We start from the raw sequence: 12,740 nt of genomic DNA, 5'->3' as shown, positions 1-12,740 counted from the left end.
AGTCGGACCGAAATGCAGCGTGGTGGTTAATCATGATCTTTAATAAAGAAAACGGCGATACATGAAATAACTAAATAAATACAAAAACAACAAACGGAACGTGAAACCTAATTACAGCCTATCTGGTGAACACTACACAGAGACAGGAACAATCACCCACGAAATACAAAGCGAAACTTAGGCTACCTAAATACGGTTCCCAATCAGAAGCAACGAGAATCACCTGACTGCTGATTGAGAACCGCCTCAGGCAGCCAAGCCTATACAACACCCCTAATCAGCCGCGATCCCAAATACTACAAACCCCAATACGAAAATACAATAACATAAACCCCTGTCACACCCTGGCCTGACCAAATATATAACGAAAACACAAAAATACAATGACCAAGGCGTGACAGAACCCCCCCCCCCCCCAAGGTGCGGACTCCCGGACGCACCTCAAAACCATAGGGAGGGTCCGGGTGGGCGTCTGTCCATGGTGGCGGCTCCGGCTCGGGACGTGGACCCCACTCCATAAATGTCATAGTTCCTCCCCTTCGCGTCCTGGGATAATCCACCCTCGCCGCCGACCATGGCCTAATAGTCCTCACCCAGAACCCCACAGAACTGAGGAGCAGCTCGTGACTGAGGGGCATCTCGGGACTGAGGGACAGCTCGGGACTGAGGGGCAGCTCGGGACTGAGGGGCAGCTCGGGACTGAGGGGCAGCTCGGGACTGAGGGGCAGCCCGGAACTGAGGGGCAGCCCGGAACTGAGGGGCAGCCCGGAACTGAGGGGAAGCCCAGTACTGAGAGGAAGCCCAGTACTGAGGGGAAGCCCAGTACTGAGATGACGCTCAGGTAGGTAGTAGGCTCCGGTAGATCCTGGCTGGCTGGCGGATCTGGAAGATTCAGGTTGACTAGCAGATCTGGAAGATTCTGGTTGACTAGCAGATCTGGAAGATTCTGGTTGACTGGCGGATCTAGCTGCTCTATGCAGACTGACAGCTCTGACTGCTCCATGCAGGCTGACAGCTCCTTGCAGACTGGCAGCTCTTTGCAGACTGACAGCTCTTTGCAGACTGACAGCTCTGACTGCTCCATGCAGGCTGACAGCTCCTTGCAGACTGACAGCTCCTTGCAGACTGACCGCTCCTTGCAGACTGACAGCTCCCTGCAGACTGGCAGCTCCTTGCAGACTGGCAGCTCTGACTGCTCCATGCAGGTTGACAGCTCCTTGCAGACTGACAGCTCCTTGCAGACTGGCAGCTCCTTGCAGACTGGCAGCTCCTTACAGAATGGCAGCTCCTTGCAGACTGGCAGCTCCTTGCAGACTGACAGCTCCCTGCAGACTGGCAGCTCCTTGCAGACTGGCAGCTCCTTGCAGACTGGCAGCTCCTTGCAGACTGACATCTCTGGCTGCTTCATGCAGACTGACAGCTCTGACTGCTCCATGCAGGCTGACAGCTCCTTGCAGACTGGCAGCTCCTTGCAGACTGACAGCTCCTTGCAGACTGACAGCTCCCTGCAGACTGGCAGCTCCTTGCAGACTGACAGCTCTGACTGCTCCATGCAGGCTGACAGCTCCTTGCAGACTGACAGCTCCTTGCAGACTGACAGCTCCTTGCAGACTGACAGCTCTTTGCAGACTGGCAGCTCCTTGCAGACTGACAGCTCCCTGCAGACTGGCAGCTCCTTGCAGACTGACAGCTCCTTGCAGACTGACAGCACCCTGCAGACTGGCAGCTCAGGCTGCTTCAAACAGGCAGGAGGCTCCGGCAGTGCAGGAGAGGAGGAAAATGCTGGCTGCGCTGAACAGGCGGGAGACTCCGACAGCGCAGGAGGGAAGGAAGGCTCTGGCTATGCTGAACAGGCGGGAGACTCCGACAGAGCAGGAGAGGCGAGGCGCACTGTAGGCCTGATGCGTGGTGCGGGCACTGGTGATACTGGTGCGAGGACACACACAGGAAGCCTGGTGCGGGGAGCTGCTACTGGAGGACTGGAGTGTGGAGGTGGCTCTGGATAGACCGGACCGTGCAGGCGCACTGGAGCTCTTGAGCACCGAGCCTGCCCAAGCTTACCTGGCTCGATGCCCACTCTAGCCCGGCCAATACGAAGGGCTGGTATGAACCGTACCGGGCTATGCACTCGCACTGGAAACACCGTGCGCTCCATAGCATAACACGGTGTCTGCCCGGTCTCTCTAGCCCACCGGAAAGCACAGGGAGTTTGCACAGGTCTCCTACCTGGCATAGCCATACTCCCTGTAAGCCCCCCCCTAATAATTTTTTTGGGTTGCTTCTCGGGCTTCCTTGCCAACCGTGTTCCCTCGTATCGCCGGCTCCTATCTCCTGCTGCCTCTGCTTCCTCCTTGGGGCGGCGATATTCACCAGGCTGAGCCCAGGGTCCTCTTCCGTCTAATATCATCTCCCAAGACCAGAAGTCCTTATATCGCTGCTCCTCATGATTAACAGGGAGAGTTGGCTCAGGTCTGACTCCTGACTCTGCCACTCTCTCCCTGAGCCCCCCCCCCCAATACATTTTTTGGGGTGACTTTCGGGTTTCGCTCTGCGCCGCCGTGTTTTCCTTTTCGACTCCATTCGCCTATAGCCTTCTTCGCACTGATCCAGCGAATCCCATGCGGGCTCCTGCACTCTCTCTGGGTCGGCCGCCCACCTGTCGATTTCTTCCCACGTCGTATACTCCATGCCATTGCTGTCCATAACGTCCTCCTTTCGCTGCTCCTGCTGTCGCTGCCTGATACCACGCTGCTCGGTCCGTGTGTGGTGGGTGATTCTGTAACGGCGTTCTTCGTTTGTTGAGAGAGAGTCGGACCGAAATGCAGCGTGGTGGTTAATCATGATCTTTAATAAAGAAAACGGCGATACATGAAATAACTAAATAAATACAAAAACAACAAACGGAACGTGAAACCTAATTACAGCATATCTGGTGAACACTACACAGAGACAGGAACAATCACCCACGAAATACAAAGCGAAACTTAGGCTACCTAAATACGGTTCCCAATCAGAGGCAACGAGAATCACCTGACTGCTGATTGAGAACCGCCTCAGGCAGCCAAGCCTATACAACACCCCTAATCAGCCGCGATCCCAAATACTACAAACCCCAATACGAAAATACAATAACATAAACCCCTGTCACACCCTGGCCTGACCAAATATATAACGAAAACACAAAAATACAATGACCAAGGCGTGACAAATAAAATCAATTTAGCCTTAAGTAAATAATGAAACATGTTCAATTTGGTTTAAATAATGCAAAAACAAAGTGTTGGAGAAGAAAGTAAAAGTGCAATATATAATATCATCAACCATGTGTAATATCTAGTGATTATGATTGATTGTTTTTTATAAGATAAGGTTAATGCTAGCTAGCAACTTACCTTGGCTTACTGCATTCGCGTAACTCCTTGTGGAGTGCAACGAGAGAGAGGCAGGTCGTTATTGGATTGGACTAGTTAAGGTTCCCCCGAGCTGACAAGGTGAAAATCTGTCGTTCTGCCCCTGAACAAGGCAGTTAACCCACTGTTCCTAGGCCGTCATTGAAAATAAGAATGTGTTCTTAACTGACTTGCCTAGTTAAATAAAGATTAAATAAAGGTGTAAAAATATATATATATATTGGCAAATCGGTGCCCAAAAATACAGATTTCCGATTGTTATGAAAACTTGAAATTGGCCCTAATTAATCGGCCGTTCCGATTAATCGGTCGACCTCTAGTCAAAACACACCAAGACAGTTGTGAAGAGTGCACAACACATTTTCCCCTTCAGGAGACTGAAAAGATTTAGCATGGGTCCCCAGATCCCAAAAGTTCTACAGCTGCACCATCGAGAGCATCCTGACCGGTTGCATCCCCACATAAGACATCTACTTTGTGCATGACACAAGTAATTTTTCCAACAATTGTTTACAGACAGATTATTTCACTTATAACTCACTGTATCACAAAACCAGTGGGTCAGAAGTTTACATACACTAAGTTGACTGTGCCTTTAAACAGCTTGGAAAATTCCAGAAAATGATGTCATGGCTTTAGAAGCTTCTGATAGGGTAATTGACATCATTTGAGTCAATTGGAGGTGTACCCGTGGATGTATTTCAAGACCTACCTTCAAACTCAGTGGCCCTTTGCTTGATATCATGGGTAAATCAAAAGAAATCAGCCAAGATGTCTGAAAAAAATTGTAGACCTCCACAAGTCTGGTTCATACATGGGAGCAATTTCCAAATGCCCGAAGGTACCACATTCAAGCCACTGCTCCAAAACCGCCATAAAAAAAATCCAGACTATGGTTTGCAACTGCACATGGGGACAAAGATCATACCTTTTGGAGAAATGTCCTCTGGTCTGATGAAACAAAAATAGAACTGTTTGGCCATAATGACCATCGTTATGTTTGGAGGAAAAAGGGGGAGGCTTGCAAGTCGAAGAACACCACCCCAACCGTGAAGCACGGGGGTGGCATCATCATGTTATGGGGGTGCTTTGCTGCAGGAGGGACTGGTGCACTTCACAAAATAGATGGCATCACCAGGGATGAAAATTATGTGGGTATATTGAAGTCTCAAGACACCAAGTAAAGCTTGGTTGCAAATGGGTCTTCCAAATGGACAATGACCCCAAGCATACTTCCAAAGTTCTGGCAAAATGTCTTAAAGACAACAAAGTCAAGGTATTGGAGTGGCCATCACAAAACCCTGACCTCAATCCTACAGAAAATGTGTGGGCAGAACTAAAATAACGTGTGCAAGCAGGGAGGCTGACAAACCTGGCTCAGTTACACCAGCTCTGTCAGGAGGAATGAGACAAAATTCACCCAACTTATTGTGGGAAGCTTGTGGAAGGCTACCCAAAACATTTGACCTAAGTTAAACTATTTAAAGGCAATGCTACCAAATACTAATTGAGTGTAAGTAAACTTCTGACCCACTGAGAATGTGATAAAAGAAATTAAAGCTGAAATATATCACTCTCTACTATTATTCTGACATTTCACATTCTTAAAATAAAGTGGTGATCCTAACTGACCTAAAACAGGGAATTTGTACTAGGATTAAATGTCAGGAATTGTGAAAAACTGAGTTTAAATGTATTTGGCTAAGGTGTATGTAAACTTCCAATTTCAACTGTATATACTAGGCGGTGTCCGAGGAAGGGCCAAAAAAAGAATCCAGTCACCCAAGTCATAGACTGTTCTCTCTGTTACCACATGGTAAGCAGCACCAGAGCGTCAAGTCTAGGACCATAAGGCTCCTTAACAGCTTTTACCCCCAATCCATAAGACTGCTGCTACACACTGTTTATTATATATGCATAGTCACTTTACAAATGACCTTGACTAACCTGTACCCCCGCATATTGACTAGGTATCAGTACACCCTGTATATAGCCTCGTTACCGTTATGTAATTTTCTTGTGTTGCTCTTTATTTGGTTTATTTCTTACTTTAGTTTATTTAGTAAATATTTTCTTAACTCTACTTCTTGAACTGCATTGTTGGTTAAGAGTTTGTAAGTAGGCATTTAACGGTACGGTCTGTTGTATTCGATGCGTGTGACAAATAACTTTTGATTTGAACATAACAGTCAACAAGGCAAGGCTGAAAAAAATGATATGCTGTTTTAGAAAAACTGGTCGGTCTGACGACATTTGTGTGACCTCCTGGCCTTTCCCACAGATATAAAACCCCTAGAGTCTGAAGGCTGGAGAGGGCCACTGTGGTGGGCAGACACACTGCTCTACCTCCTCTCTCCATCCATCACTATATTATACTCTGTCTCTCTCTTGTAGGCTCCAATGGTAAAGTACAGTACCAAAGTGCCTGATTGGTAGTGAGTGGCAAGATGTGTCTCTCACCTGGTGCTGGGAACACCAGGGTGGATAATTCATCCAGTTTACTGTTTCAGACATCACATTGAGCTAGGCCAGCTTACCACAAAACACTTGTTATCAGCAAGGCATAAGTCAGATGATACAGGGCGCAAAAAACAAGACATTTGTAGAGAATTTCTTTTTGAAAGATGAGAGGCAGAAGGGAGGCAGGAAGGAAGGGAGAGAATAAGAGAGACAGTTAATTGTATTAACATCACTGTATTAAACTGGTTGCAACAGCAAAGCTCTTAAAACATTCTTTACATAGTTTGTGACTTGCTAGCTTGTCTACGCAAACATTATACCTTTAAAGTATTTATAGACACTATGTTAATTTATACTTTTTGTCCCATGGATATGGACCGAACACATATAAATTAACCAAAGAAGAAGGCTTTTGCAAGATCATGAAGTTTAGAATGATTCTTTTTTAGAGATGAGAGTTCCGCAGTGAGCTTTACTGTAACTTGAGCTGTTTCACATACAGTCTTTAAGGGTTAATCTCTTCACAGGTTCGCCTCTTATCTTCTCACCTCAGAACAGAGATTGTGGTCGAACAAGAACACGTGCCAGATGACAGAAAGAGTTTCCTGTCTTTAAGAGAAGGTGGCAAGTGAGTGTGTGTACGTGCATGTGTGTGTGTGTGCATGCCTACGTGCATTTCTTAACGTGGGTGTGTGCAAGAGAGAAAGAGAGGGGAATACTGTATAGTCAGTGGACTAAATCATTCTTCATAGCGGTGAAAGATGCTCATTCTCATGGACTCAGACTTGAGGGAGTTGATAAATAACCCGTTTGAAACCGTCCGGAACTGTTTCAACCCACATTTGAGCGATCACATATCCCACTTTTTTTCCATTGGTGTCACAATTTAATAAGAGGAAGGTTGAAAATGTACTTTCAATAGATGTTATAATTACTTAGACCTATTCAGCTTTATATAGAAAGTATAGCTTGCATGCTGTGTTGAGATGAGCAAAATGGTGAGCAAAATGTCTCATTACACATTCATCCCTTAATGAGTTGAGATGAAATGGAACGTAAAAATAAGGATAAATTGTTAATGTATTAAATAAATTAAACATGAAGAAGGAATATTAATGCAGCAATAAAAAAGTCACAATCATTTAAAAAACTGTCCCAGTCAGAAGTATGAGTGATTAGACTGGACTGTGTAGCTATCGGCTCTATCCCCTCCCCCACTCCTTATCTCCCTCTCTAATCGAATATCAATGCAGGGCAGCTTTCACAGATTTTGTCCCCTTTTTTTCTCTCTCCCAAAGTCTAAAGTCTAAAGCTGTTACAGATGTACAACCCAGGGAAGGCTGTTGTGGGTGTATTATACGGCGTGCGAGTTTAATCTGTGCTGAAAGGCTTAGTATCACAGCAGACTACTCTGGCCTGCGAGCGGCTGGGCTTGACCAGTGTGTGTGTGTGTGTGTGTGTGTGTGTGTGTGTAGGGAGCTGTCGAGTCAGAGGCTGCATTTATCAAGTCCCTTGATTAATTATCTGACCCACTCTATTGGCACAGCTGAGGGAGATCCAATAACAATGTAGGGTTAAGAGCATTTTCTTCACAAGCAGTCAGACAGTGAGGGAATACTGCTATAATACAATATAATACTACAGTACACTATAATACTACAATGCACTATACTATAGTGCACTATAATACTACAGTACACTATACTACTACAGTACACTATAATACAATACTACACAATAGTACACTATAATACTACAGTACACTATACTACTACAGTACACTATAATACAATACTACACAATAGTACACTATAATACTACAGTACACTATTATACTACACAATAGTACACTATAATACTACAGTACAGTATAAGACTACAGTACACTACAAGACTACAGTACACTATAACACTACAGCCGACTACAATTCTACAGAACACTATAGTACTGCAATACACTATAACACTACAGTAAACTATAACACTATGTTGATCTGAGACTGGGCAGAAAGAACATTGGCAGTCCCAAAGATATGCCACAAAAATATAAAAAAATATAAAAAAAACAGTGAAATACAGTACTACAACAGCCGAGACTGTAACAAATACAGTATAACTGTGTAATAATTGAAGACTATTGTTATCAGCGTGTGTGGTGTGTGTGTATTGTGTTCATGGAGGTCTATGAGTACAATATGGCTATTTTGGGAGTAGGTAGAGGTGATACCTAACCCCTGGCATAGGTTCACCCCTCTAGTCAACTTCTAGATTGAAAGTGTTCTTACATTCAACATTGCCTTCTGGTTTGGGAACCTCTCAGTCAAGAGCAGAGATGTTTTTGAATTTTTTGTGATATTCTACTCTCTTGTGTTTGGTGTCAGTCATATGGATTTCTATTTAGCTACGGTATTCAAATTCAATTTTGAATTAACGATAATTCGCTACTTACTAAAAAGCCTATAGGGAACACGTGGATAATGCGATAGATATAATGTATTTTTATAACACATTCAAATGCCACAAAAGCTAATGCAAAAAAAAAAAAAATGCAACAGCATGCAATGAAAGGTTAGTTGAGATCAGTTGACATCAGTTCAGTCGATGATCAGACCCTCGGTCTCTTCTGATTGGTTCCTTCAGACTCTGAACTTCCTGGTCAAACGGCTGATTCCAGTGTCCTCTTCCGGGTGACCCTGGTCACACTTGAGGCGATCACACTGTCACTGACCTTAGCTGACCTAATAATACAAATATAAATTAAATGTTTAATTTGAAGCACTTTCCAAGTCACCCAAGTACACTTGTACATATGGGGGAGATAACACAAAAGCAAGAAAATTTCAAGATAAAAAAATAAAACAAAACACTTTTTGGCACTGGCTCATTCTCTTACAGGGAACCCATGGTGGCGTCATAGGGACGAGAAAACTGTCACAGTCCTCCAATCTTCACTTCTTCTTGGAGAGCTGGCCCTCTGGCTGAAAGTCTCCTGGGTGACTAATGGCTGATTCTTGAAACCATAGAGGTGTTCTCCTTTGGTGAGTGGCTGGGGACTGCCTGGTCGGGTTGCGGCTGTGGCTGACTCCACATATGTTGGCACCACCACAGGGACAACAAGGACGTAGTCAGGCCCTGGTGATCTCAAGGCTGGAGCTCTGGGGGTTCTCATGTTGCTCTCCCACTACGACCTCCAGGATCTCCAGGCCCAAAGGGGCCGTAGCTTCAGCCACTGCCTGTTCCAGCTCACCCCGGCTCAGGGCATCATACCTGGCCACTGAGGCCTCATGATCCTGGTCTTGGCCAGAGGGACCAAGCAGATGATGGCTGGGAGGGTGTGGGTTGGTATAGGGATGTTGGTCCATACAGACATGATGGCATCACGCAGTTGCTGCAGATTGGACAGCGGTACATTCATGCTGCGAACAGCCCATTCCATCGCATCCCAAAGATGCTCTATTGGGTTGAGGTCTGGGTCCTGCGCAGGCCACTCAAGTAAACTGTACTCGCTGTCATGTTCCACTCCTCAATTGTCCAGTGTTCGTAATTGTGTGCCCACTGGAACTGCTTCTTCTTGATTTATCTGATAGGAGTGGAACCCGGTGTGGCCGTCTGCTGCAATAGCCCCTCTGTGACAAGGATTGAGTTGTGCGTTCCGAGATGCAGTTCTGCGCACAACTGTTGCACTGTGCCGTTATTTGTCTGTTTGTGGCCTGCCTGCTAGCTTGCATGATTATTGTTGTTCTCCTTCGACCTCTCTCATTAACAAGCTCTTTTCACCTACAGGACTGCCGCTGACCGGATGTTTTTTGTTTGTCGCACCATTCTTGGCAAACTCTAGACACTGTCGTGTGTGAAAGCCCGGGAGTGGCGGCTGTTTCTTAGATACTTGATCCGGGACACCTGGCACCGACGATCTGTCTTTAGAATGTTGACGTAGCATGCTATTAATGGTTTCCATGGCAAACCAAGCTGATTTCCTTGTGATGCACTAGATTCGTGCAGGTGTTGTCATAATGGTGGTTACTGTATGTGGCCAGGGAAAGACCGAAATTTAAACATTTTTTAATAATAATTGTCCAATTCAGATAACTATTTTTCTGGAACTTCTTGTGGTGGTTCATACAATAAAACCGTACAGACAATAGAGGACATTATATAAATTGCCAAACAATACTTCAAAAAATCAGTCAGTGTGTGTATACAGGGTATTCTGGTCTCCTTCCCCAGAGAGCTTGACTGTGCACACTTCCTTTACTCTGCAAAGTGGGTGTGATGCTGCTATATGCTCTCTCCCTCTTTTTTCATTTGCCATTTAAAAAAATAATAACCTATATAATAACCCCCTCCCTGTCCCTGTATTTAACAGTAATGATTGTAGGAGCCCCCTTCTGTCCTTTCCTCCTGTCTGAGGCTGAACCACTCTCCGATCACTTCCTGAGGGCCCCGGAGCTTCTCATCATAATACTCCCATCTCTGACCACCACAGCTCAACGACTACCCCTCTCCTCTACCATTTTTTATGACTTAACACACAGCTCAATAACTACCCGTCTCCTTACACACAGCTAAATGACAACTCTTCTCTCCTCTCTCTCCGCCCCTCACATCACAGCTGAGTTTGGGTGTCTACACACATGTAACCAGTTCAACTGAATAATGAGAACTCATCTATGATGTTGCAATCAAAAGCTGCATGTTATGCAAAAAAAATACATTCTTCAGTATTATTCATGTGCAGCAAGACACATTTTTGGAGGATTGTTTTCTTTGGGCCAATTGGGGTAGAGAGAGAGTAGAAACAGAGGATAATGCATTAAAAATGTTGTGTGACTTGGTGTCAGGCCGAAACATGGATTGTCCTGACAGAGAGCAGTGAGCACTTTGTGGGATGGAATCAGTTCACCATCCCCGCTGCGGGGAGCTTGGCACAGAGCCTACTAACGTCACACGTGGTAGGAGACAGACAGGGCTGTCATTCACTGACAAAACAGTCCCTGCAAAGGGGAAGGCCAGCACTGGTCAGACGAGTTAGGCTCGACTCACCTTGGCGGCTCTGCAGATTCCAGGTATTTAGTAGCTTGCTTGGCTGACTGGGGCGCAGCACAGTAATGACAGGCAGCAGTAGCTCTGCGGAACTAGCCGAGGAATCATAATCAACACAACATTAGGGGCATGTCATTCTTTTGGGCTGCTATAGACACCACTTCCTGGGCTTTAGTGTTAATACCTCAGTGTGTCCTATATGTGCAGTGACACTATGTATTATATTATAGAGGTGTCTATTAAGGTGATGCTATAGGTACCCCTGGTGTTGTGGTAGCATGCAATATTCACCCTCTTGCGACCTGGATTTGATTCCCAAGCGGCACCCCCCTAGAAACCAGTCACGGTGAATGGTTGTGCATGGGGATAGCAACCTCATCCTATAAACAGCAACAAATATACACTACCGTTCAAAAGTTTGGGGTCACTTAGACATGTCCTTGTTTTTGAAAGAAAATCATTAAAATAACATTAAATTGATCAGAAATACAGTGTAGACATTGTTAAGGTTGAAATGACTATTGTAGCTGGAAACTGCAGATTCTTTATGGAACATCTACAGTGGCTTGTGAAAGGATTCACCCCCTTGGCATTTTTCCTATTTTGTTGTCTTACAACCTGGAATTAAAATATATATATTTTTTGGGGGGGGGGGTTGATCAAATCATTTGATTTACACAACATGCCTACCACTTTGAAGATGCAAAATATTTTTTTATTGTGAAACAAAAAATAAATAAGACAAAAAAAATGAAAACTTAAGCGTGCATAACTATTCACCGCCCCAAAGTCAATACTTTGTAGAGCCACCTTTTGCAGCATTTTCAGCTGCAAGTCTCTTGGGGTATGTCTCTATAAGCTTGGCACATCTAGCCATTTTTCAAGACAAAACTGCTCCAGCTCCTTCAAGTTGGATGGGTTCCGCTGGTGTACAGCAATTTTTAAGTCATATCACATATTCTCAATTGGATTGAGGTCTGGGCTTTGACTAGGCCATTCCAAGACATTTAAATGTTTCCCCTTAAACCTCTCGAGTGTTACTTTAGCAGTATGCTTAGGGTCATTGTCCTGCTGGAAGGTGAACCTCCGTCCCAGTCTCAAATCTCAGGTTTCCTTCAAGAATTTTCCTGTATTTAGTGCCATCCATCATTCCTTAAATTCTGACGAGTTTCCCAGTACCTGCCGATGAAAAACTTCCCCACAGCATGATACTGCCACCATGGTGTTGGGTTGCGCCAGACATAGCATTTTCCTTGATTGCCAAAAAGCTACATTTTAGTCTCATCTGACCAGAGTACCTTCTTCCATACGTTTGAGGATTCTCCCACATGCCTTTTGGCGAACACCAAATGTGTTTGCTTATTTGTTTCTTTAACTTCTTCGATATAGGGGGCGCTCTTTTAATTTTTGGATGAAAAACGTTCCCGTTTTAAACAAGATATTTTGTCACGAAAAGATGCTCAACTATGCATATAATTGACAGTTTTGGAAAGAAAACACTCTGACGTTTCCAAAACTGCAAAGATATTGTCTGTGAGTGCCACATATGTTATTGCATGACATAAGTATTTGATACATCAGAAAAGCACAACTTAATATTTGGTACAGAAACCTTTGTTTGCAATTACAGAGATCATACGTTTCCTGTAGTTCTTGACCAGTTCTTGACACACACTGCAGCAGGGATTTTGGCCCACTCCTCCATACAGACCTTACTTATGTCATGCAATAAAATGCAAATTAATTACTTAAAAATCATACAATGTGATTTTCTGGATTTTTGTTTTAGATTCCGTCTCTCACAGTTGAAGTGTACCTATGATAAAA

At 44.7% G+C, this 12,740-nt stretch overlaps 1 protein-coding gene across 2 annotated transcripts in view; it reads right to left on the bottom strand.

Moving 5' to 3' along the window:
• Nucleotides 1-7,707: 7,707 nt before the first annotated feature.
• Nucleotides 7,708-12,740, bottom strand: part of LOC109869981 (renalase-like) — a 74,428-nt gene continuing 69,395 nt past the window's right edge. The window contains exon 7 of one of the 2 annotated variants that reach the window (XR_004205400.1): nt 7,708-8,608. The gene's annotated coding sequence lies outside the window, so the exon portion shown is untranslated. The remainder of the gene's footprint in view (nt 8,609-12,740) is intronic. The other variant, XR_004205402.1, reaches the window with a different exon arrangement.

The sequence above is a fragment of the Oncorhynchus kisutch genome, linkage group LG25, assembly GCF_002021735.2.
Source record: "Oncorhynchus kisutch isolate 150728-3 linkage group LG25, Okis_V2, whole genome shotgun sequence".
In the NCBI taxonomy this organism is placed as follows: domain Eukaryota; kingdom Metazoa; phylum Chordata; class Actinopteri; order Salmoniformes; family Salmonidae; genus Oncorhynchus; species Oncorhynchus kisutch.
This window is presented reverse-complemented; position numbering and strand designations above follow the sequence as displayed.